The sequence below is a fragment of the Dipodomys ordii genome, unplaced genomic scaffold (assembly GCF_000151885.1).
Source record: "Dipodomys ordii isolate 6190 unplaced genomic scaffold, Dord_2.0 Scaffold4, whole genome shotgun sequence".
Taxonomy (NCBI): Eukaryota; Metazoa; Chordata; class Mammalia; order Rodentia; family Heteromyidae; genus Dipodomys; species Dipodomys ordii.
This window is the reverse complement of record NW_012267220.1, coordinates 20,886,698-20,914,294: the sequence shown is the minus strand read 5'-3', so window position 1 is coordinate 20,914,294 and position 27,597 is coordinate 20,886,698.

Below are 27,597 nucleotides of genomic sequence, written 5' to 3'. Positions count from 1 at the left end.
TGTTGCTTTGTATGTCCCTCCCCCACAGTATAACCCCTGCTTTCACTGTATTTGATGTCGGTATAATTTGTGGAGGGGAAGGGGAAAAACAAATAGTTTAAATAGGGATACAGGTGGACCCATTCCAGCAATGAGCTGTACAAGTCGTTATGTCGAAAACAAACTTTACAACTTTGGTGCGGGGGCGTGGGGGAAAGAGGGGTGGTGGTGGTGGTGGTGGTGGTGGACGGGGGGAGGAGGACTGGGTAGGGGTGCGGGCGGGGGGACGATGGGAAGGGATGGGAAGGGAAAACAAAGGAGGAGGCTACAATGCTTGATAAGAAATGAACTTATTATCTTGCCCATGTCATTGTAACCCCTCTGTACAGTATTTTCACAATAAAAAAAAGAAAATAGAAAAAAAGAGTATCTTTTGTTCCTCTCTTTGCTTTCACTACATATTCATTATATACTTTTCTTACAATGATTGAGACAGGGCTGATGATGTATGTGTTTTACTTATCACAGTATAACTACATTGTTTTTCATGTCTATCATCATCAGTAACTTGCAAAGTTATTCTTCCAATACCTCCCTTTCCAGCCTCAGGGCCACTGTTGGAACACATTTTTCTCACAAAAATGTGTGCATCTCACTTTAGATTACTAATACCTTCACTTCAAACATTACCTTTAATTTGTTTAAACATAAGAGATCCTTCATTTACCTTCATTTTACAATTCCTAGCAGGTTTCATTTTAGATTAAATTTCCACTGTATTATTTTCTGTGAAACGATTTGTCTTACCTTTTCTTGTAGAGCTTCTTTGCTCTTAGCAAAACTTTGTAGCTTTATTATGCCTTCTGAAATACATTTTACACAATATTTATTTTTGAAATTCATTTTCCTAGACACAAAATGTTGTCAAGACAGGTTTTGTTTCATGTATACCCCATTCCCTTTGTCATTGCATATTTACTGATAGGAATTTTCCTTTAATATTTATTAGCCTTTTCCCCACAATGCACTTGTTTCCTGTGGTACCCTTGAATTTTTGTCTACCTTAATGTTGAGCATCTGACTGTGTTGTATTTAGTAATGTGTTTGTGTGTGTGTGTGTGTGTGCTTGTAGATGCACACACTTGTATTTAAACTTCTCCGACCTTGGATTTTTAGTTTATGTGTTTTATTACATTTGAAAGTTCTCTGATATTGCCTTAAAGTATTTTCTTTCTTATTTTCTACAACTCCAAAAGGATTCTAAAAGCAGGATTTTTTGCTTAAAGTCTTGATTGCTCACTTTTATTTTTTTCTTTTGATTTTATCACTTTGGATAACTGTGTTGTCTTGGTTTTTGCTTTCCTTATTCTTTCATCAGTCAACTACACCAATAAACTTGAGCACTGAATGTGTTTCTTATTTCTTTGGTGGTAGGTTTTCCTTATACTTCTATTTGATATTTTCTGTAGTTTTTTTTTCTGGAATTTCCCCCTCTGTTTATGAAAATTTCCAGCCTTTATTTAAATCTCTTAATCTCTTAACATAAACTCTTTTTAAGTACGTTTTTATTGTAAAAATACTGTATAGAGGGGTTACAGCTACATGAGCAAGGTCATGAGTACATTTCCTTTCAAGCATTGTTACCTCCTCCTTTGTTTTTCTCCTACCCTCCCTTCCTTCCCACCTCCACAACTACTCTCCACCTCTTCCCTCCCTCCCTGCCTAAATTGTAAAGTTCATTTTTCAACATAGTGTCTTGTACATCTCATTGTCACAATGGGTCAACCTGTATCCCTATTTAAGCATTTTGTTTTTTCCCTTCCTCTTCACAAGCTAGAGAAGTGTATATACAAGAGATTTTCAACACCTCAGCCATTTCTAAGTCTAGATTTGCTACTGTTCTATCCCTCAACGATGTTCTCTTTTTTTGTTTTGATATTTTTTAAACTATACTATATACTGTGTGTAGAAAGAAAGTGAACGTAAATAGTACTTACATCTAGGAAATATATCTACTATTTCTGTAGATAGTGATTGTGGGGGGGATCAAGTGAACTGAATAAGCACTTGAATTTTGTTGATGGTATCAAAAACTTCAAGACACTTTAAATGTATTGATAATTTGGCCTCTGTGGTGTTGTATTGGAGGAGGGAAGTGGGTTATTGGAGGGCTTTATGCATTGTTCCTTTTCACCTTCAGCCATCACTGTATGTAAGCTCCATAGACAGTCTCTCCACTTCTGTTAGTGGAGAGTTGTAGATGTTCACCGCCTATTATTTAACACTAGACTGATGGTGAAGGTGACAGGGTTATCTGTTGTCCTGATCTTGCTCCAGTTTCAGGATTTTTGTCCAGGGCTTCAGAACTGGAGATTTCTCTGTGTTCTTGCCCATTCTTCTTTTGACAGCCAAATTCAGCCTTGTTTCTGTGTTTATTCTTTAGAAAAATTTCTCTTTCTTTCCCCTAGCTATAGTAGAAATGTCTGGTTAGGACTGATGTTGGTTCTGGGTCCAAGATCATTTTGTACTTTTCCCCTAAGCGTGGAGAATTTTTTTCTACCCTTTATTTAGCCTTCTAACACAAATCAAGACATACCTCACTAACATTTTACATGTTTTTGACTAAATATATTTTTCTTGAATTTCTTATAGTTTGCAAGGATCTGGATTTTTGAATCCTACAACTACCTCAGGAGAAGAAAACTCTGAAATCTATTGGTTATTATATCCGAATCACAATATTTCATTCAGAGTGACTCTGAAAAAATTTAGCTAATCAATTTCAACTAATAGAATTTGGAGTTAATAGTAGCAATAAATAACCAACTAATGAATATTTCATAAATTCTTTTTTTTTGTCAGTTGTGGGGCTTGAACTCTGGGCCTGAGCTCTTCACCTCAAGGTTTGAGCTACAGTGCCAATTCCAGTTTTTTAGTGGTTTATCGGACATGAGTCTCAAGGACTTTCCTGCCTAGGCTGGCTTTGAACCGTGATGCTCAGATCTCAGCCTCCTGAGTAGCTCACAAATTCCTTTTCTTAATCCACAAGCTTTACATATGCTTAGGATGTACACTTAGCTCTAAGCTTTGAGCAATACAGAGTCCTCCAACTGTTGTTTTGTTCTATTGTAAGCTATTCTTTCTTTTAACACTAATTTTGCAGAAAAATGAACTATGTGCCCACTTCACAACACTTGAACAGAAGCTCTGGTTTAATTAACAAAAATTTATAGTACTTTCTAATCATTCATACCTGCATTAACACTAGATCTTCCATGAGATCTCTACTTCTAAAATGGCCCACTTAACCTTCCACTGTTACAAGGAAATTGAACCAGGATTTGTTGCCCTTTGCTTTATATCTGTACAAATAATAGATCTGCAAGTGGCTATGGCTAAAGAACTCTAGGACCAACAGCAGGCCAGCAGCACTATTGAGCTAGTTGGGCAATTCATTTTTCCAGTGTACATTGGAGCTTTAATGATTTCCTGGAAATCAATAATCTTCCTGATGACAAGAAGAAAAATGATTATGTCTTGAAGAGAACTGCTTAAATATTAAATTTTGTTTGCTCACATGGGAAAGAAAACATATAGTTATAATGTTTACTACATTGCATTTATATTTGTTTACTAATAAACTAAGTTTACTATTCAAGAAGCATTATGTTTTTACACACAGCACATACTGAGCCTAATACAATGAAAGAAAAGAGCATTCAGTATATGTGACTGGTGATATTATTCTTTTCTTTTTCCTTCTATTTGAAATTTTTCGCTTGCAAGATAAGTGAACCAGGTTCAGGAGGCAACGTTGCTCCCTGATTCTTCTATTTTATACACAGAAATTATTTAAATGCAAACTCATAGAAACAATTACCCTTAAATACATCCACAGAAATATTCATTATATATTAACAAGGTTTCTGTATCAAATGAAAACTAGATCAACAGGAAAAATAGATGAAATCCTCAAAGAAATAATAAAGACTGAGGAGATCACTTCAAATTGCTTAGGAAAGGTCATATCAATAATACAGTGGCTTCTTGGGAAATAAGAATTATTTTTCTTTTTTATTATCAAGATGATGTACAGCAGGGTTACAGTTACATAAGTAAGGTAATAAATACATTTCTTGTCAAACTTATTACCCCTTCTCCCATTTTTCTCCTACTTTCCCTCCCCCCTCCACTCCTCCACCCCCCAAGTTGTACAGATCATTTCCAACATATTGTCTTGTGTATATCGCTGTTGCATTGATTTCCCCCTTGTCCTTTGTCTCACCATTCTGTTGTTCCCCTTCCCTTCCCTAATTCAAATAAAATATATACAATACCAAGGTACCAGGATTAAAAATAGTGACAAGAGAGGATATATCATAAAGAAAGAACCTACAAAGGAAACAAAAAAATCATATAGCACATTAAAAACAATTTAGAAAAACCTCTTGTGTCTATGTCTTGGAATTCATTTCACTTAGCATCGATATCATATGATCATATGTACATAGCTACTGAGATATTCTGCTCATCTGTTAAGATGATCTTAGATGTATACTAATTGTTGACAATAAGGGAATTAGAATTTTAAAAGTCTAATGATAAAACACAGCAAGAGGAAATTTCCCTTGTGTTTATAAATTGGAAGAATTAATTTTGTTTAAATATTCATATTACCCAAATATTAAATGCAATCCCTCATCAAAATACCAAAAGATATTCTATACAGAAGTATGGAAAGAAATCCTAAAATTCATATGAAAGAAAAAAAGATCTCAAATAGTCAAAGCAATCTTGAATAAAAGGAACAAAGTGGGGGCATCAAAATCCAGACTTTCATATAGGCTTTAGTCTTTAACATAGCATGGTATTAAGAAAACAGATATATAGACAATGGGAAAGAATAAACATGCTGGAAAGAAATCCATGCATTTATAGGCAACTAATTCTCAACAGAGGCTGTATAACCACATGTGAAGGACCATCCTGTTCAACAAATAGTACAACCTAACCATGATCTTTCCCTCTACACAATGAACACAAAATGAACCAGAGATATAAATATAAAGCCAGAAACTATGAAACTGCTAGAAGAAATCACAGAGGAAAGACTTCTAGACATTGGTATAGTTGATTTTTTTCTAGATAAGCTCACAAAAGCACAAAACAAATGCAAAGGTAGCAAAAGGGATAGGCCAAACTAAAAAAGTTTCTTCACAGCAAAGAAAGCTGAGAGGAATATAGTGAACAGACAACTTATAGGAGAATATATTCCCTAGTTGTTCATCTAGTATAGAGTTAATCTTCAGAATATATAATGAACAACAAAGAACAAAACAAAAAACAAAGATATACAAGTAAATCCAAAGCAACAAAGCTATATAAGTATTCCAAACAACAAAGAAACGCAAGTATTTCAATTAAGAATGGACACATTTTCTGAATGGACAAATCTTACAAAAGAAAAACCAATAGCCAACAAATGTATGAACAAGTGCTCAATATCACGAAGCTTCAAGGGAAATGCCAGTCACAGATGCTCTGAGATAACAGCTCACTTGTTAGAAAGGCTATCATTAAATGGCCACAACACAACCTCAGCAAATGTTGGCAAGAATATGGAAGTCTCAAACACTGTTGCTATAAATGTAAATTAGTGCAGCCATCTAAACTGTGGAAGTCTTTTCAGAAATACAAAATAGGTCTTCCATGTGATCCAGCTAATCCTTTTCTCAGTATACCTCCAAAGGAACTGAAATCAGCACACCAAACAGATACCTGCTCTGCCATTTGTATTGCAGCACTAGTCACAGTGGCTAAGATATGAAATTAGACTGGGTGCCTATTAACAAATGAATAGATTGAAGAAATGTGGTGAAATATACATGCACTATTATTTAGACTTAAAGAAGAATGAAATCCTATTATTTCAAGCAAATGGATAGAGATAAAGAACATTATTATACATAGCATGTAAAATTAGCTAGGCACAGGAAGGACAAATAACACATGTTCTTTCTCATATGTTAAAGTTAAAAACAAACAAAAAACCCCAAAAGAAAGTAGACTAGTGATTGCAAGAGGTTGAGAAAGCCTTCACTCATTTTGAATCTCAGATCTGTCACTTTGGAGATGTGTGACTCTACCTTCTACAGGATTTTAGAACAGACTGGTGAATTGATTTCAATCTCCAAATTTCATAAAAAAGATTATGCTTGACCATCTTTTGGCTGTTAGTGGATTTTAGCATATTTAAATAATATATTACATATGCAAACAGAAACAAATCCCATACTTCATCACATATTGCCAGAAACATGTAAGTCAAGTGATAGCATAATTAGAACATGGCTGTTTTCTTGTGATTTTGTTTTGTGGCCTCTTTTACATTTATGATATTTTTGTTCAAAGTTATGGCGCTACTAGTTACATTCATGATTGAATTATGAAATATAGCAGGAAAATAATTTAGATATATCTTTTTGGAATAATTGTCATCAATAAACTAATTAAATACTATCCAAATTCTTGATGTTTGACTTGAATGTTGTGACTAATTCTCCTTTTACCAAAATCTGGCTAAAGGTTGTTTCAGTCTGTGGTTAATATAATTCTTTACAGTAAATGTACATCTCTTCTAAACTGGCCAAACAAAGAGACTGAGAAACTTTAAGCTGAGAGAGTACTTTTGGAAAAAAAAACTCTTACGTAATCAATTTAGTAATAAGAAAAATAAAAATCACTGGGGTAATATAGAAGCTACGTTGTGTTTATACAACCCCACACAACAAGTTTGAAGGTTTTTCTATTTCATTTGTTAGGATTAAATTTTCAAATACTCTCATCGTACAGAATTTAAGTCCCATTTTCAGTAAAAGTGAAAGTGGTATTTATGTGTGAAAGTATTTTAATATTGCATATATAGTTCGCAATCATGCAAATAGATAGTTGAAGCTAAAAAGATGAGTTAAATTCAGGCTAACTGAATATTTACAAAAATTTCAAAGTGAATAAATCAAAATGTATATGAGGAAAAATTAAGGAGATATTTTTGTCCTTTAACTATAACTTTTCTTATTTGCTGTTTTCTCTCACAGTTTTCCCAAGTAAAGGATTCATGCTTCAACGTTAAAATATATTTTCTGTAGGCATAGTGATATACACCTGTAATCCTAGCTACGAAAGAGATGGAGATTGGAGGACAGTGGTCCAAGGACAATCTGGGTAAAAGTTAGGAACCTTATCTCAAAATAAACACACAAGCAGACAATAACCAACTTAGCCATGGTCACATAATTAGAAATCACATTAAACAAATGTAGGATAAAAGTAGTTTGTGGCCATTCTTGGGTAAATTTGCAAAAACCTATCTGAAAAATAAACTAAAGTACAAGACTGGATGCTTGCCTCAAGATAGTGCATTTGCCTCACCAGGATAAAGCCTTGAGTCTAAATCCTAGTGTCACCAAAAGTAAACTATAAGTTGGTTGATAAAGTGTATTTTTAAAGATCTGGTTTAAAAAATACAAAGTAGTTTGTAGCTAAAGGTAATGGGAGTCTGATTCCATTGCATATTTCTTGGGGATATAGAATAACTCCCTGAATTTTCCACTGGAAAACTAACACCTCATTTATTCTAAAGCACTTCTCCTGGGGAAATGATACAGCAATAAAACAGACAAGATATTAACTCTCCCCAAACCTGCGGTGTAGCTTATGTTGCAGAGCTGGCTGGGAGCATGGATTCAGTGGTAGAGCACCTGTGTTCCAAATTCAAGGCCCTAAGTTTAAACCCTACTGCCAATAAAACTTAATTAAAAATAGAAAAAAAGCAAATAATAGCTAAATAGATTATGAAGACAAATAATGCCAGAATAGAGAGTAGTGTGAAGTTGCATGTTTTTAGATAGGATAAACAAGAATGGTCATGTGGGAAATGAGGTTTTAGCAAAGACTTAATTAGAAGGAGGGAAAGCCATGGCAGTTTCTGGAAATGAGTTTTCTAGGTAATTTGTAGGCAGGGCAAAGAAAATGGACAAACTGCGTTGTGTGTTTCTGAGGCACAGCATGTACTATGTAAGTCTCAATTGTCATCTGACTTTATATTGTTCCCCTCTCCCTGCCACCTACCCACAAGTTTCTAGAAGCTCAAATCCGGAGGTCTTTGCAAAAGTATCCAGTACATCTATGAAATTATATGATTACACTGTAAACAGCATTAGATTGCTTACAGATTATATTCTGTTTCTGAGTATCAAAAGAAAAAACTTGTCTAGGTAAGAATGGGAGTCGAATATGCCAGTGCAAAGTGTCCTAATGGAAGCATCAATCAAAAATCAGTGGGAGACGGTCTGGGGGTATACGAGTCTGTGGAAGACCGAGCAAACAAATATGCAGGCTCATTTCTATTGCTGTGAAAAGCTCAGCACAAGATGCTTTGTTGAAAGTAGACCATTTGTCACACTGTGTTGATGACCACAGAAATGGCACCTAGCTGTGCATTCTGATAGGCTCTGGTTTTCTTTCCTCACAACCAGAACAATTCAAATTAACCTAAATCAGAAAGGTTCATGATATCTTCTCTTCTTGTTACATAAAATATCCTATTTTCATATTATTTAATTTTAAGCTGCATTTTCTGGTGAGAACACTTTCAATGTTTAAATCTTACTTGTATTGCATTATAATGTTTGTTGGTTACTTTAGAGTATTTGGAAACAATGACTGAAAAATCCATTATCTATATTACATTGTGGGGGGAGGAGGGAGAGGGAGGGAAAGTTGTTTTTATCTTCTGAGAAACTCATTTTCTTAATCAATATATGCAGCAGCAGAGCAAAAAGTACAAACCTCCTTGCAAAATCACATAAAGAAACCAATGTACTGAAACAGGGTCAAGCCAAATAATCTAATTTTGTATATTAATTATGATTTTCAGGAAAGATTGCTTTCTATTCTATAGAAGATGAGTTAATTCAAATAAAAAAGATGAACTAGTGTGTACACCTTTTGTTTTTTTGCTTTTCTCTTGACTTGATGGTTACATATGGCTTAGCTTTATTTTTTGTAACCTTGTACCTAAATAGAAGCAATCTATATTTTTCTCTGTATATTACATCTTCAATACTTTTTTGGTGCAGTGCTTCAAAACAAATAAAATGAAGTACCTAGGTATTCAAATTCTCTTCATATGACTTTTTGAGTTAAAGTAACTCAATAACCTGCACTGATCATGGTTTATAATCTTCCCCATTCTAGAAGAATAGAAAGTTATATTGATACTGTTCAGCTGACTGCTACATGACAAACAACATTTTACAATAAAGGCATGTAAAGTACATAATTTGGAGACTTGCCATTGAGCATACTGAGTTTGCATAAATCCACCAGTCAATATTTTATAATGAACATTTAATCACAATAGGTCTGCATTTCTGGCTGGACCAATGGGTTCATCTGCAATACCTTCTGCTTAGTTAATTCAGACTTCAGAGGAGAAGGTCTGAGAAAAGATTTTACCACTAGAAATAAATGGTTGAAGAACAGTGCTGAAGCCCCAAAGTAGATTTGCTATAAATAGATGTTGGATTTGGCCAAGCCAGTACAGCTAGAGAGATAGACTAGAGAATGGAGGTTATGTACGGACTATAAATTGGAAAAAGTGGAAATTGATGACATCCTCCATCCCTGCTATCAGGAACTATTATCTATGTATGTACTCGCCTTTTGAAAACTCCTCGTTTCTATGAACTCTTCTTCTTAAGAGTTTAAGACATGGGCAAAAAAATTTCATGAAGGGCAGGAAGCCACCGGAAATAGTTTCAGGAAAAATCACAATACTTTTACTCCACCTCCCTTCTCTCTTTTTCTCCCTACCCTTCCTTCTAGCTCTCCTTTTCCTCATTCTGCCCCTCCTTAATTCCCTCTCTCCCCTTCCTTCTCTCTCTTATTACTTCTTTTATTAATTTTATTTTATTGTCAAGGTATGTACAGAGGGGTTATAGTTACATACATAAGGTAGGGAGTACATTTCTTGTCAAACATGTTACGCCCTTCCACATTTTTCTCCCACGTTCCCTCCTCCCCATTGCCCCCCCAAGTTGTAAGTTCATTTCCAATGTGTTGTCATGTATCACTGCTGCATTGGTTCAGCCTTTGTCCTGTGTATCACCATTCCTCTTCCCTTCCTCAATTCAGATAAACCTATAAAATACACAGGGTGCCAAAATCAAACACAGTGATAAAAAGAGAAAAAACATAGAGGAAAAAGAAAAAAAATGCAAGGAAAAAGAAAAAAATGCAAGAAAAAAGAAATAACTTTACATAGTACATTAAAAGCAACATTAGGCCAGGAGCCAGTGTGTCACACCTGTATTCCCTAGCTACTCAGGAGGCTGACATCTGAGGATTACAGTTCAAAGCCAGCCCGGGAGAAAAAGTCCACGATATTCTTATATCCAATAAACCACCAGAAAAGTGGAAGTGGTGCTGTGGCTCAAGTGGTAGAGCACTAGCATTGAGCTGAAGAGCTGGGAAACAGTGCCCAGGCCCAGAGTTTAAGTCCCACAACTGACCAAAAAATAAATCAAAGAAAACCTCATTCCATATTTTGGAGTTAATTTCACTTAGCAACATCTTATATGGCCATATGTACATAGCTATAGAGCTGTTGTGATTCTCTTCTAGGACTATCCTAGGTATACTAATTATTACAAATGAAGGAAACCATGGAGCCTATGTTTCTTTGGGTCTGGTTTACTTCAATTAATATGATTTTTTCCAAGACTTTCCATTTCCTTACAAGAGGAAATAAGAATGAACAATGGACATGTTTAACATATCTGGACTGGACGTAAAAGAAATGCAAATCAAAACAACATTGAAATTCTATCTAACCCCAGTTAGAATAGCCATTATCAATAATCTAATAACAACAGATGCTGGAGGTGATGTGGCCAAAAGGGAATGGTATTACCTTGCTAGTGGGAATGTAAACTTGTTCAACCACTCTGGAAAGCAGTATGGAGGTTCGTCAAAAGACTACACATAGAGCTCCTGTATGACCCAGCAATCCCACTCCTGGGCATTTACCCAAATGACCACAAACAAGGTCACACTAAAGCTACCAGCACAACTATATTCACTGCAGCATTATTCCCCATAGCTAAGATGACCCAGATGACCCTCAGTAGATGAATGGATCAAGAAAATGTGGTATATATACACAGTGGAATTCTATGCTTCCATCAGAAATAATGACACCATCTCTCTCTCTTTCTTTCCCTATCTCTTTCCATCTCTACTTCCTTCCATTCCTTCTCCCTACCGCCTTTCCTATCTCTTTCTCTTTCTCTCTCTCCTTCCTTCATATCTATCTTCCTTCTCTGTTTCTCTGTTTCTTTGTTTCTCTGTCTCTTCCTTTCTTTTTTTCTTTTTTATGTGTTTTTGTTTGTTTCTGTCTGTCTTTCCTCTCTTTTTCTTTTTCTTTGTTCTTTTCTTTCTGTGGTGGTAGAGATTCAATCCAGAGGATTCAACATGCCAGATAAATACTCTACCTCTGGGTAGAATGCTGAAGAAATCTGGAGCTGTTGATTTATGTTAATAATTTTTCTGTTACTTTATTTATTTATTTATGTTGGTTGTTGGGCTTGAACTCTGGGCCTAGGTGCTATCCATCAGCTCTTCAGCTCAAGGTAAGCACTCTACCACTTGAGCCACAGCAACACTTCCGGCTTTCTGAGTGGTTTATTGGAGATATGAGTCTCATGGACTATCCTTCCTGGGCTGGCTTTGAACCATGATCCTCAGATCTCATCTTCCTGAGTAGCTAGGATTACAGGTGTGAGCCACCAATGACATGTTACTTTATTAAGCCTCTTTGATTTTTTAGCACATTTTATGAATGATAGAATCAAGTAAATGCTATGACTGACTCTAGCAAGTTAGTTATTATTGGTAAAATAAACTTGAATCTATGGCCTTCATGTAGTATCTAAACACTGTACACTCTATCCTGAGCTGTTCAGCTAAGCATGCATGGCAAGTATGAATTGATATAATTGTTAGTCACTACATATCTATCTCTATGCATATATTTTTATATATAAAGCATCCTATGTTAAATAAAGGATTTTGATTATGTGTCAGATAGATTACTATTAAAAATCTAAAGTTTGTAAAATGCATGCATATTCTTTCCTCTCTTTCTCTTCTCTCTCTCTTTCTAATGCAGGGTCTTGTGCATATGAAGCAAATGCTCCATCCCTGACCCGCTCTCAGCCTTATCCATATTATATATAGTACACATGTTATGTATATTATTTTTAGAGTGACAAGAGTGGCTTAGTGGTAGAGTTCTTGCCTAGCATGCATTAAGCCTTGGGTTTGATTCGTCAGTACCACATAGACAGAAAAAGCCAGAAGTGGTGCTGTGGCTCAATTGGTAGAGTGCTAGCCTTTAGTATAGAGAGGCTCACAGTTAGAACTTAGACCCTGAGTTTAAGCCCCAGGACTGGCAAAAAATGAAAAAGAAAATCAATGGGGAATAACAGGAATAAACACATGAAATTCTGATTTTTAGTCTTGATTTGTCTGCTGTTTCATTTCTTAACATTTTTAACCATTAGCTTACCTTTTATAAGATGTGGATATTCAAATATATTCTTACTATCTAGTAATATAATTTTGATGACTAGAATGCTGGCATAAAATATTTATGTTTAGACTGAACCCTAACTGTCCAATCTGTATATTTGTAGTATGGAACTCTGGTGTATGTACATAAATGTATTCATATAGGCAAATGGATACAGATGTATAAAATCACGCATATTGATTGACATTTACCAAATGATGTCTGAGCTCCAAATATTAAATTTCACAGAGACTAGTAAGTTGCAGGTTTAGGACATTGTGTATCATTTGAAGCAACTGAGGCATGCAAGTGGAGCCAAGTCTAATTTTTATTATTTATTGTAAGGTGATGTACAGAGGGATTACATAAGTCAGGTATTGAGTACATTTCTTTTGAACAGGGTTGCCTCTTCCCTCATTTTCTCCCGGTTTTTATTCTCTCCTGACTCTCCTCCCCTCCAAGTTGTATAGTTCATTTCCAACATAGCCCCTAATGACTAGAGCCTATTATATTGACAGCCAAGATGTAAGACTGCTTAGGTGTTTGTCTGGCCTTGTTCCTCTTGGAACAATGTAGGATCATTTAGTTTTTCATGTGAAGTAGGCAAGCAATGAGCTATATAGGGGAACTACTACAAATAAAATGGATCAGATTTATTATATATTACCTTTGTCAATGATGCTTAAAAAACACAGTTTTCTTTTCCAAGAGTTCCTTTTCCTATACACAGGCAAATAGATGTATTGCTTTGAAAGTAAGTCTGAGTCATTCTCAGTCCTGTCACTTTAAACTTTTTCATAGACTTGGATAGTTGGTAGAACACTGACATCTCTAAATGTTGAGGGCATTGGTAATTTGATCCTAAGGATGCAAGATTTTCCCCATAAATGTCTCTTTCTTTTCTCATAGAGTAAATTTACAATAAATGCATTGTGTATTTCCATTCTTGTATAAAATTGAACTTGATGATTATATTTTAATGAGAGTTGTAGTTTCAATGTGTGAGCAAAGTAATTGCTCAGAAACCCTTCTGCAGTCTTATTCAAAGTGTATTAAATATCTCAATAGTATACCAAAAAAATAAGAGGACAATTTTCAACCATTCTTAATCACTGAATAAAGAGAAAGGAAAATGAAATTGCACATATCACACCTTATAATTATGTCTCTCCTGCTGAAGTATCCCAAAAGGTGCAATTAAAAGATAACTATACAGAAAATAATGGCTTAATTTAATATTTAAATAGACCTACAATGATTTTTGAGGATACAAAAAGTGGATTTGTTTCTCAGTTTTTTTTCACAGTCATCTGTCCTGTGGATAAACCTTTCTTTGAACTAAATTATTAGTAATGAGAGATACCTTCAGTTTGAATCACACATTCTATTTGTGCCTGAATACAGGATTCAGAAAATCTCAAACTTTATATATGTGAGAGATATAAGAAGAATTATGCTTTTTTCTTTATCTTTTTTTTGGGGGGGGTCTGGTCGTGGGGCCTGAACTCTGGGCCTGGGCGCTGTCCCTCAGCTCTTCAGCTCAAGTCTAGCGCTCTACCACTTGAGCCACAGCGCCACTTCCAGCTTTTTTCTTTTTGCTTATGTGGTGCTGAGGAATCAAACCCAGGGCTTCAGGCATGCAAGGCAAGCACTCTACCACTGAGCCACCTTCCCAGCCGTATGCTTTTTTTTTCTTTAGAATTAAAGTATATTCTACTTTTTGAAATATTAGGAAGAGAAAAAATGCTAAAATATATTCACTTATACTTGATATATAGTTTCCTTTGGGACTTATAATAAATTACATAGAAAAATTAGAAGATATTTAGAAGCAAGAACAAAATTATTATTGTTGAATATAATAAGGGGTCTAGTTTGCTTGATTCTAATTTCCTCTTAACGTATCCTCTTATTGAGCAAATTGTACTGTTTTCATACAGTTTATTATAATCTATTGTAGCTCATAGTTTTGGCGATTCTAGTCCAAGACAGACTCACCTTTGGGATGGATCTATGAGCTTCCTGGGTGGTAATGGCATGGAGCATGTGCTAGAGCTGATTGCTCACTTCATATCTGGGAAGTCAAAGAAAAATAGGAAGTTCTAAGACTCACAACCCCATTCAGGCCAGTTTCCCAGTGACCTAAGAAACTCCCATAGGCTCAAGCATCTAAAGGTGTTTGGGCCTAAAGGTCATTCTAGGGATCAAACTTGTAATACACAATCTTTAGCATGTGCTCTTGCTGCTAGACATAAAACAAGAATCTAAAAATCACCAGTTCAATTATTTAGACACTTCCATATTCATTTATTCACTTCTCAAATTTCATATACAATCCTTTGATTCTGAGATATTCTCCAAAGACTCATTTCCAGCTGATGGGTGTCAGGGAAATGTTTGCATACTGATAGAGTTTCAAAATAATAGTAGATTAATCAATGGATGGATTTATAATATGATGATGACATTATTGGGAGGTGATATCTAGGTGTAGGAAGTGAATCCTGGACAGGAGATGTGTTTGAAGGGTGTAGATGGTCCCGTACCCCTTCCTCTCTGTTTCTGCTTCCAGATGGCTATAAAATGAGCAGCATTTGCCACAGCTTCTGCTGACACAATGGAACAATGAACCAGTTGACAGCACACTAAAACCTCTGAATCTGGGAACCAAAATGATAGCTTTCCTCTTTTAACTTGGTTTTCTCAGGGGTCTGACACAGCAATGCAAACTCTGAGTGTAAACCATATACACACAAAAACATAGTAACCATATGAGAATTAATGGTCAATTTGGTTTGTCTTAACAGTTCTTGTGGGAGAGGGAAGAGTTATATGTCACTTACAAAGATTCTCTAAAGCAAAGAGGTTGTATTTTGCTAGCATTTCTCTTTCATTTTGAGGGCAAGTAACTCGTCCTGCCATTATTTACATCCAAAGAATGCCAGAGTTAACTGACAGTTCCCATAGCCAATAGGTGTGAACATTGCTATTTGAGTGCTTTCTCTGCTAAGGTCACCACTGCCTGCTCCAGGATATATATATATATATATATATATATATATATATATATATATATGTGGGTCACACCTACCAACTTTATGCTACATTCTTTGGCTCAGAACTAACATGAACTTTGCTCCTTTGGATATGGTGAATCTTGTAGAAATCACTGTCAACACCAACAGGCTTTACTGATGATGCTTAGATCTCTTGCCAGGTACCACCATAGCTAGAGTATAGCTATGAGCACATTCATCTTTTAGTGAATAGTTCAGGAAAAGGCGAGTCTCCACTTTCTGTAATACAGTACATGCAAAGCACTGTGATTATAACACTGAAGTGTATAGTTTAGTTCAACTTCTTATTCAGTTTCTGTAAAATAGCTTTCTATTTTAATTTATAGCTTGCCCTTATATGCTTTTCTCTTAAGTATCCTAAGAACAAAAATATGTTTAACACCAAATTCTGGTGAAATTTATCAAGCCATATTCTCTACTTCTCCACAAAATATAGCTTCATTATGCCTAGCACACTTTTCTCTTAAGAGACTTACATTCCTTGGAGACTTGGTCATCTGAGATTTAAGTACCTGTCAGAGTTAATGGATTCAGTAAATCTCCAGCCACCCAAATAAACTAAATGACACATTCACACAGTGCAAGAGTGAAACTCAATTCCTTCTTGTGATCACAAAAAATACAGTGTGAAGAGTGTCAAACAACCAGATCCAAGTCTCAATCTCTATTTGGAAAAGGAGGTAATTAGGCAGGGTAGCAGTGGCTCACACCTGTAATCGTAACTACTCATGAGGCTAGATTGGCAGAATCATAGGTGTAGGTCAGCCCAGGGAAAAAAATTTCAAGGCTTTATCTCCACAGAAAAAGTTGAGTATAGTGACAGATTCCTACCATCTAAGTTATAAATAAGATTACAGTGTAGTGGGTACAGGAAAAGGCAAGACCCTATCTCACAAATACAGAAAAAAGTAACAGAGGCTTGGCTTAAGTGGTTGACTCATAGAAATCCTAAATCCTTGAGTTATGATGAATGTAATCACCCTTTCTCGGTTTTAAAAACAGAGATACTAATACAATTTACATCATATTACATTTTAAGTGAACCATTGATAATTTGATGCAGTCTTTCCTATTGATTACTTTCACTAAAATACTAAATGTTTCTTATTGAGCAATTAGAAAAAACTGCAGTCAGTAATTCAAAATCATAGGTCTTGCCATATGTTTACAAACAGTAAGTTACCTAATACGGTTATCACCATTACTATTTCAACTTTTTCAGATGAGAAAATGAAGAGTAGAAAGGTTCTATAACTGATCTGAGGTTATTTAACCAGAAAATGGTGGAAGGTTATTCATTGAAGAAACAAGGTCAGAGCGGGAGTCTGTCTCACAGGGTTCAGAATACCAGAGCCTAGGATACACCACTGAAATTCAGTAATTATCTTCCTTTTTTTTTCTTTCACATATGATAAATATTAATTTTGACGGCATTTGTTATTTGGGAGAGAGTTGAGAAAAATAGACTTTAAAAATCTTATTTCTATTAGTCTTTTAAATTTTTTTTTCATTGTGAGAATACCGTACAGAGGAGGTACAATTACATGGGCAAAATAACGAGTACATTTCTTATCAAGCATTGTTGCCTCCTCTTTGTTTCCCCTTCCCATCCCTTGCCATCCTCCCTCACTCCCTCCCACCGGATCCTCCCCCCACCCTCCAACAAAGTTGTTAAGTTCCTTTTTCGACATAACGACTTGAATGGGTCCACCTGTATCCCTAAGTTAAACGATTTTTTTCCCTTCCCCTTCACAAATTATACTAACATCAAATACAGTGAAAATAGGGGTTTTACTATGGGGGAGGGACATACAAAGCAACATAGAAATCATCTTATAAATATGTTAGAAACAATTGCATGAAAGGAAAAAAAAAACATTTGAATACTTATTTTAGTGTTCATTCCCTAATATCAACTTATCTGAACTTTTCTGTTTGACTCAAACATATACTAGTTATTGAAAATAAGGAAAACCATGGGACCTATGTTTCTTTGGGCCTGGCTTACTTCACTTAATATAATTTTTTCCAAGTCTTTCCATTTCCTAACAAATGGGGCAATGTTATTCTTTCTGATGGAGGCATAGAATTCCATTGTGTATATATACCACATTTTCTTGATCCATTCATCTACTGAGGGGAATCTAGGTTGGTCCCATATCTTAGCTATGGAAAATAATGCTGCAATAAACATAGTTGTGCTGGTAGCTTTAGTGTGGTCTTGTTTGTAAACATTTGGGTAAATGCCCAAAAGTGGGATTGCTGGGTCATAGGGGAGCTCTATGTGAAGTCTTTTGAGGAACTATTTTCCAAAGTGGTTGAACAAGTTTACACTCCCATCAACAATGTAGTAAGGTTCCCTTCTGTCCACATCCCCTCCAGCATCTGTTGTTGTTAGAGTTCTTGATTATAGCCATTCCATCTGGGGTGAGGTGGTATCTCAATGTTGTTTTGATTTGCATTTCTTTTATGGCTAGAGAGGTTGAGCAGTTCTTCATGTGCCTATTGGCCATCCTTCTTTCCTCTTCAGAGAAGTTTCTCTTTAAGTCTTTAGCCCACTTATTTATTGGGCAGTTGTTTCTTTGGGGATTTGTTGTTGGGGGGTTTAATTTTTTAAGTTCCAGGTACATTTTAGATATGAGACCCTTGTCTGTTGTATGGCTAGTGAAGATCTTCTCCCAATCCGTGGGCTTTCTATTGATCTTGCTAGCGATGTCCTTTGCCATGCAGACGCTCTGCAATTTCATGCAATCCCATTTGTCCAACCTTTCTTTGAATTGTTGTGTTTTTGGGTCTCTATTAAGAAATTTTCGGCCTGTGCTAAGGAGACCTAGGATTTCTCCTATTCCACCCTGTAATATTTTCAGAGTGTCTGCTTAAAAGGAAATCAAAACAGAACTTAGAAAGTGGCAAAAACTCCCATGCTCCTGGATTGGAAAAATCAACATCATGAAAATGGCAATACTTCCCAAGACTATCTACAAATTCAATGCAATAACCTATCAATATTCCAACCTCATTCTTCAAGGAAATAGAAGAGGCAATCCAAAAATTCTTATGGAACAATAAAAGACCCTGAATAGCAAAAACAATCCTTAACGGAAAGAACAGTGCTGGAGGAATATCAATACCAAATTTCAAAGTCTACTACAAAGCCATAGTAATCAAAACTGCTCGGTACTGGCACAAGAACAGACCCCAGGACCAATGGAATAGAATTGAAAACCCAGAAATGAACCTAAAGGCTTATAGCCAGCTAATCTTTAATAAGGGAGCTAAAAAAATAGAATGGAAGAAAGACAGCCTCTTCAGTAAATGGTGCTGGCAAAATTGGTTAACTACTTGTAGAAAACTAAAGCTAGATCCTTATATATCAGCCTGCAGCAGAATCAACTCCAAATGGATCAAAGACTTCAGATTCAAAGCAGACAGTCTGAAAAAAAATTATTCTTAGTCTTTTTTTAAAAGACTAACCCAGCCTGAGCAGGAAAAGTCTGTGAAACTCTTATCTCCCATAAACCAGTCAGAAAACCACAAGTCCTGCTGTGGCTCAGTTGGTAAAGTGCTAGCCTTGAGCTGAATAGCTGAGGGACAGCACCTAGGCCCAGAGTTCAAGCCCAACGACTGACAAAAAAAAGAAAAAGAAGATGACATTCACTGAAATCACTAGATGAATTGTCACTGCAGGTGGATTTAGCAGATGATAAGCTTATTTGAACTTCCACTAGTATTGAGAGCAGGCTTTTGTTTATTTAGGATGATCTTGAACCTTTAATATGGCAAAGATAGCCACAGGCCAACATAGACTCAATCACCTAAACACACACCAGGTATTAACTGAGAAAGACTATATAAGCGAAAATGTTCTTCAAAATTAAATATTAAAATTAGTTCCTAAATGCTCACTATAAATTAGAAAACAATTTCAGTCTTTTTTGGGTCTGCATACCTTTATTTCTTTGTATTTTTTTATTGTAAAAATGCTGTACAGAGGGGTTACAGTTACATGAGCAAGGTAATGAGTACATTTCCCATTGAGCATTAGTCTTTTCTTTATATATTTAGAAGTAGTAGCTCCAGGACAATATGATCTATGGATCTTTAACCAAATTCATGTTTTTCACATTCTTAACATAGTTTCTGTTCTTTTGATTTGAAAATGGGCACAGAATATTAGTGGGCAATGTTTAGAAACCCCTCCAGGAGTGATTGCATTCTACATGTAAGTATATGTTCAATCACTTTTGTATTTATGTGTCTTGTAATTGTGTTGTTGCTTAGAAATTATCTTGTATAGAACTGATCATATGTAATTAATATCAATCCATAATGATACACATGAATTTTGGCTAGTGGAGAAATAAATCTTTTCTTCTGTGAAGAAACCATGACCACAGACATCATATTTTATTGTTCTAAGGGAAATTATTGGAGAATGAAATAATATTTCTTTTATCACATACATAGATGTAGATAAGCATACACATGTGCATATATAGCTACAAATTTTTGCTTTGGTTTATATCTTTCTTTTGTACTAATTAATATCTAAATCTATAAAGTGGCTGAAATGTATTTATTTTGTAGTTTCATGTTTATAACTTTAACATTTGAAAATTATGAATCATCCCACATACCAATACATGCCATATTTGATTTGAATGTCTGTATTTCAATAATTAATGTTACTGGGAATTGCTTCACATTAGACATTATCCCAATAATTACTGGATTTCTTTTGCACTAATAACATGAGATCATTTTCTCATCTGTATAAAACAATATGATCACTTTCATAATGTGCCATTATCTGTCGCCTTACAGGCTGTGTACCACAAAACCCTGGGTGAAGGTAAGGTTTCATTCTTCTGTAATCTAATGGAAATGACACCCTCAAAAGTTTAACTACATGAGAACTGTATTAAGAGAATGATGACAGTAAGATATTATTTAGTATTTACATTGGTAAATTATATTTCTGATATTGTCTTAAATATTTTATATATGTGAATTCATTCATTTTTCATCTGATGTAGAAGAAGGTCAATAGTTTCATGGTATGCGAAAAAGTAGGTTGAGAAAAAGTAGGTTGATATGAATTCTATCATGAGTCTAAAGAGTATGGGAAGTATGGCGCTGAGCTGGAAACACTTCAGAAAATAATCCTTTAGGTAAATGGAAGAATTCATTGTTTTTTAATTATTGTTAAATGATTTAAGTCCTTCTGACCATTCCTTCATTTTCTTTTGTCTTTGGTGCCATTTCTTTGGAGATAATGAAAGTCCTTGTTGAAAAGGACTTGTAGGAGTTGTAGCCAAAGAAGAAAACAATCTGTTTTGTGGTTTACATTGTTAAAGCTTCTAGGGAATACTGGAAAAATCTAAAATAATTTTGACAGGTAACTGTACTATTCCTGCCAAATTAATCCATATTGAGTGAACTTCAAGGCCACCTGTCTTGAATATTTTAAATGAATTTAACTTTCTTGAAAGAATGATATAGGCCCTTCTTATAACTATAGCTGTGGGTATTTGAGTACTATATGTAACAATTCTCACATTTGAAATAAATTATGTTAACATTACCTTATTAAGTTTATAGTAACAATTTTAAGATTGAAAGGAGATTAAATATTATCTTATAAATTCACTTTTATCATATTTGGATGTTAGGCAGAAGATATTTTTAAAGTAGCCTGATTTCTGGAGATGTATTTATACCAATAAGAACAGAACTCTCAATTCTTCCTTAGGCAATGTAGGATAGGCTATCGTTAGATATATTTCATTTTTAGCTAGGTCTTTTTTAGGTTGAGCAAACCCTATCCTTATGAATATTCCAACAATGGACAAGAAAGACTGAATATAAGTCTAATTTGAGTTCCAGAAAGAAATATTTTATGGAAGGAAGCAAGTCTCCATAGGGAGATTTTTCTTCAATCTCCAATAATGAATGACATATTTAATAATATCAGTTAGTAAATCAGATTGATACCTAGGAACATTACACACAAATTGCAGAACAATTATCTTAAGAACAACTAGAAAATAAACCTTACTTCTTATGCTAAACATGAGGACAGTGAATCATGGAATAATATTCTCTTGGTGCTAAGAAGCAATATCTGTGAAAGCAGCATTGACAGACTCCAGATTCCATATATATATATGTGTGTGTGTGTATGTGTGTATTATGTATATATATGTATGTATATATGTATATGTAGGTATATGTGTTATATATGTGTATATATATATATATATATATATAATGAGTTTTCTACTAATGTGTAACTATACTGATTGGGCTTTAATAAGAAAGGGATACAAATCAGAAACATATTATTTATGGCTGCCACAAAAATCTAATATCCTAATTTCCTGCAGAAAGAGTCATCATTTTTTTTATTTTTATTTTTTGTGAACACACTGTACAGAGGGGTTACAATTACATGAGCAGGTTATTGTGTACATTTCTTATCAAGCATTGCAGCCTCCTCCTTTGTTTACCCTTCACATCCCTTCCAGCCTCCCCCCACCCCCCAACCCAATCCTCCCCGCTTCCCCCCCCCACCAACATTGTAAAGCTCGTTTTCAACATGACGACTTGTACTTCTCATTGTTGCAACAGGTCCACCTGTATCCTTAAACGACTTGTTTTTCCCCATCTCCTCTACAAGTTATACTGACATCAAATATAGTGAAAGCAGGGGTTATACTGTGGGGGAGGGACATACAAAGCTACAAAGAGATAATCTTATAAATGCATTAGAAACAAATGCATGAAAGGAAAAAAACATTAAAATACATATCTAAGGATTCATTTTCCTACCATCACATTATCTGACTTTTTCCGCTTGACTCATACATGTACTAGATATTGCAAATAAGGGAAACCATGGGACCTATGCTTCTTTGGGCCTGGCTTACTTCACTTAACATAATTTTTTCCATTTCCTAACAAATGGGGCAATGTCATTCTTTCTGATGGAGGCATAGAATTCCAGAGTCATGATTTTTTGTGTCTGCTCTACCACTGCCCTTGGACAATGCTATTTACTTGAGGCCTTACTACCACTGGTTCATCCCAGAAAGTGACCAGATATAGTTCCAAGCAATTAAAGCCCATTCATTTGACTTCTTAGGGGCATGCCAGACTCCCGACCAGCTTTAAAGAAAACATTCTATCCATTCCTTCTTTCTTCCTCTTTTCGGGAAACTTTTCTATTATACTAATGTTGCTTTATTAGTATTTTTGCAAAAATCTTATCACCTTACTTATATTTTATGACAAAATGAGTTGAGAAGTCTCTCTGGGGATATGTCGTCTATAAAGTGATCAAAATCAAGTACAATGACAACAGGGGATATGCCATAGGGGGAAGAACATACAAAGGAAACAAACAAAAAACAAATCACATAGTAAATTTAAAACAATAACAATAAAGAAAGCCCTCTTGTCCATATCTTGGGGTTCATTTCACTTAGCATCATCTTATATGGATATATGTACATAGCTTTTGAGCTTTTCAGCTCATCTGATAAGATTATCCTATATGTAAACCAATTATTGCAAATAAGGGCAATCATGGAACCTAAGTTCGTTTGGGTCTGGGTTACTTCACTTAATATGATTTTTTCCAAGTCTTTCCATTTCCTAACAAATGCAATCTTTCTGATGGAAGCATAGAATTCCATTGTATACACACACACACACACACACACACACACACACACACACACACATACACACATATATCACATTTTCTTGAACCACTCATCTACTGAGGGGTATCCTCTGTTGTCACTGTACTTGATTTTGGTATCCTGCATCTTGTAGATACATTTGTCTAATCCGGAGAGGGAAAAGGGAATAACAAAACATTGAAACAAGGATACAGGATGATGCATTACAACAACAATACCCACAGGACAGTATATTGGAAAGGAACTTTACAACTTTGTGCAATAGGGTGGAGTGGGCAGGAGTGTGGGAGGTAGGGGAGGGAAGGGATAGTGGGACAAACACAAGGGAAGGGGTAACAATGATCAACAAGTAATGTACTCATTGCCTTATTCATGTAACTGTAACCCCTCTGTACAGCCTCTTTACAATAAAATACAATTTCAAAAAATAAAGGGATGGGAAGGGGAAACAAAGGAGGAGGAAACAAAGCTTGGTAAGTAATGTACTCATTACCTTACCCATGTAATTATAACCCCTCTGTATAGTATTTTCACAATAAAAACATAAAATAAAATAAAGTGATCAGAGGGACTTGGTGAGATTTCTAAAAGGTATCCTAGAACTGGAAGTCATGATAGAGTAAAAACAATTAGAAACAAGCAGAACCCAAACCTAGAGAGCTAGAAAATAAAAGCAGAAGAACTGTTGATTTTCTTCAGAGCCTGGATATGTGTAAGAAGTGAAAAGCTCTTATTAAGCTTTCTACTTCCAAAGCTTGCTCTGTCTGAGAGAGCATCACTGTTATCACAGGTTGACCTTTCTAAACCCTTCCATCATTCTTGCTCTGGGCAGGAAAAGTCACCATCTGATGGGTACTTTAGGATAAAGACAAAGGACATGTGACACTATCCCCTGTTCCTTTCCCTCAGATCATCCAACTGCTTATAGGAATTTCAGCATCTGAGTGTCTCTTTCAAATTCTGTGTCTAAAAGGGAAGTCCCACCCACAGTCTTCACGGCATTTTGGTTTGCCTGCAATAGGATATGTAGGTAGGTCTTTTTAATTCTAAAGTTTATTCTAGGAAAACACTTTTCTTTAATTATTCTCTAAAACCATTTACATTTTTCCAAAATCCACTTTATTTGTAATTAAGCTGATACTTGTATCTCCATCTTCTTTTTCTGTCATATTAAAAATTTACAACTCAAATGGGAGGCTAATAGTAGCTACATAACCACACATCAAACATCCAAGAGAATGATGGTGCATAGTAGACAATAAAAAATGAAATGAACAAGATGTATGCTCAAATCTGCCATGCAAAAAATGCATTCAATAGTTTTACCACCTTTAATACTTCAGATTTAATCTACATTAATAGGAATTTCTGTTTTACACATAGAAACTTTTTCCATCATTTTTTCCTTTCTCCAATTATTCATGGGAAAAAGGAAGAATTTGATAGTTGCCACTTCCTGAAATTTTCATTCAGCTAATCCCCATTGGGAAAAGGCTACATTCATTTCCTGAAAGTGCTTTGACTTTTACAGTAAAATAAAATCTGCAATAAAATCTTTTTTTTTCCTAATTAGGTACTATCTGCTCCCAAAAAAGAGAGAAGCCATAAAAATGTAATACTGTGCACTCTGGAGGACCTTGTTAGCAATGTGTCTACTGCTGTAAGTGTGCCGGAACAAGTGATATACACACCCAGGCCTAGGCATGGCTAAAATGTATTTCCTTTGTCTCATTCCAATCTGCACATTTTCTTCAGTCCTATTTTTTATAACCCATTGTCAACACTGGGGAATGTTCCTCAAGATTCTGTGGACCATTACACTATACATGTCTTTGTAACATAGGTTTGCTTGTGGGTCTCCAGTGTAGGAAAGCATTCATATAACTACTGACCTATCTTCAGGTCAGTTCAGATTGCCCATCTAGCCTTCCTGATAGCCAGGAAGCTTCATATACACTGCCTGTAAATAAATCAGCTTTTCTCTTCATAAAGACTTAATACCTTCTCTGGAGTTCTTTTGAATTGCATGCTTCAAGTCTTTGTTTTTCCCACTGGGCACAGAAAGACTGACTTTTAAGTATGGTTTGAGTGTTTACTCTCTGTGTGATCACTTTCTTATGGATTGGCTTTTCTTTCTATTTTGTTTGTACTTAAACCACTGGTAAAATAGCCTATCTTAAATCCCAGTAAGTTAAACTTGCTTAGATTTAAGTGGCTGTAAATTAGTATTTTTAAGCAAAGAACACAATGTTTATTGGGTTGGGAGGTTGAAAGGGAGGTTCAGCTCCCATGGATCTCCAGCTTTGAGTTTAAAATGATTCACCACTGCCCTTTTTTACCTACCTCTATTGAGAAGACACCCTATTGTCCAAGTAAACTCACCATTGTCAAAGTATACCCATAATTTTCCATGGAGACCCACCTCCAACTCACTCATGTCCAATGATCAAGGGCTAAATCACATCTAGGCAGTAGTTGTTTTTCACTTTTTAACTAGACACCTGGTGTTTTAAGAATTCTGCTCCATTTATAGATGTAAGGTTGGAGAGTATCCTGATTAGAAATAAGTATACTTAGTGACTAAATGTAAAACTTTTATTCAGAGAATCTGATAAGTTAAAGGTGGGGGGAAATAATTCTACATATGATTTTACAATTTTACAAGCAATAAAATTAGACTTCAATTAAGTTTCAGACCAACTTCATTTTATAAATCAGATGATTAAGACTAAAAAGATAAATATCAAGGAAGCACACATTAGAAAATCGTAAAACACCAAAAGATAGGTCACAAACCAATTTACAAAGGAGCCAGTTTGTACATATCTACCATGGAGGTGCATTATAAATACTTTGTCATAATCTTGCTCAATATAATTTGCCTTAATTTTTTCTGCAATCAGATAAGATTTTTTCCCCAGTAAATAGAAACCAAATTCCCAAACTTCTTTTCCTCCTTGAGACCCAGACGGAAAACATCTTAAGTTCAGATTAAATTTTTCCACCAGCAGTATACTCAGCAGGTGAGATAAGTTCTAAACTAGTGCGTGAAAGAGATGGGAGACAGGAAAAATTAGAAATTGTCAAGCTTGTAAAAATCAATATTGTGTGTTACAGTCCATGTGAACAGCAGAGGGAATTTCTTTCAGGAACACTATTGGAAAGATGTGTGTGAGAACAAATTAGCTTTACTTTGAAGAACTAAATGGCTATAAGTATTCATTCAATACTTCTCAATTTAGGCTAAGCCTAAATCAGCTGAGTGTAGTGAAAATTAAAGCTCAACTACTGTACATTGTTACTCACTATAGTTGGTCTAAATGTCTTTTCCCAAGACTTTTGCCAATAAGTATTTTTTACTTCCCTTCTAAAGCACAATCCAAGAAGGAAGTACTTGAGGAAGCTTTCATTTTTACTCACAGTATCTTAATTTCTTGGCTTGATGATCTTCTTCTCATGCATGAACATACTTATATCTAACATTTGTTATTGGGCTCTTACTAGCTTTGAATAGATTAAGATGAAAATAATTATTAGCAGAATAATTATATTGCTAAATCAGGCCCAATAATACTTTCTCCTAAAATGGCCAGCTTGTTAAAACCATAACTTCAACTCTTCTCTTTATTTTCTTATATATATATATATATATTAATTTTTATTATGAAAATACCATACAGAGGAGTTACAATTACATGGGCAAGATAATGAATACATTTCTCATCAAGCATTGTTGCCTCCTCCTTTGTTTCCCTTTCCTATCCTTTCCCATTCCCCCCGCCAAAGTTGTAAAGTTCGTTTTTCGAGATAACGACTCGTACATCTCATTGTTGCAATGAGTTCACCTGTATCCCTATTTAAACAATTTGTTTTTTCCCTTCCCCTCCACAAATTATACCAACATCAAATACAGTGAAAGCAGGGGTTATATCGTGGGTGAGGGACATACAAAGCAACAAAGAAATCATCTTATAAATATGTTAGAAACAATCACATGAAAGAAAAAAAACATTTGAATACTTACCTTGGGGTTCATTTCACCTAACATCAACTTATCTGACCTTAGAAAGCCCATGGATTGGGAGATTTTCACTAGCCATACAACGGACAAGGGTCTCATATCTAAAATATACCTGAAACTCAAAAAATTAACCCCCCCAACAAATCCTCAAAGAAACAACTGCCCAATAAATAAGTGGGC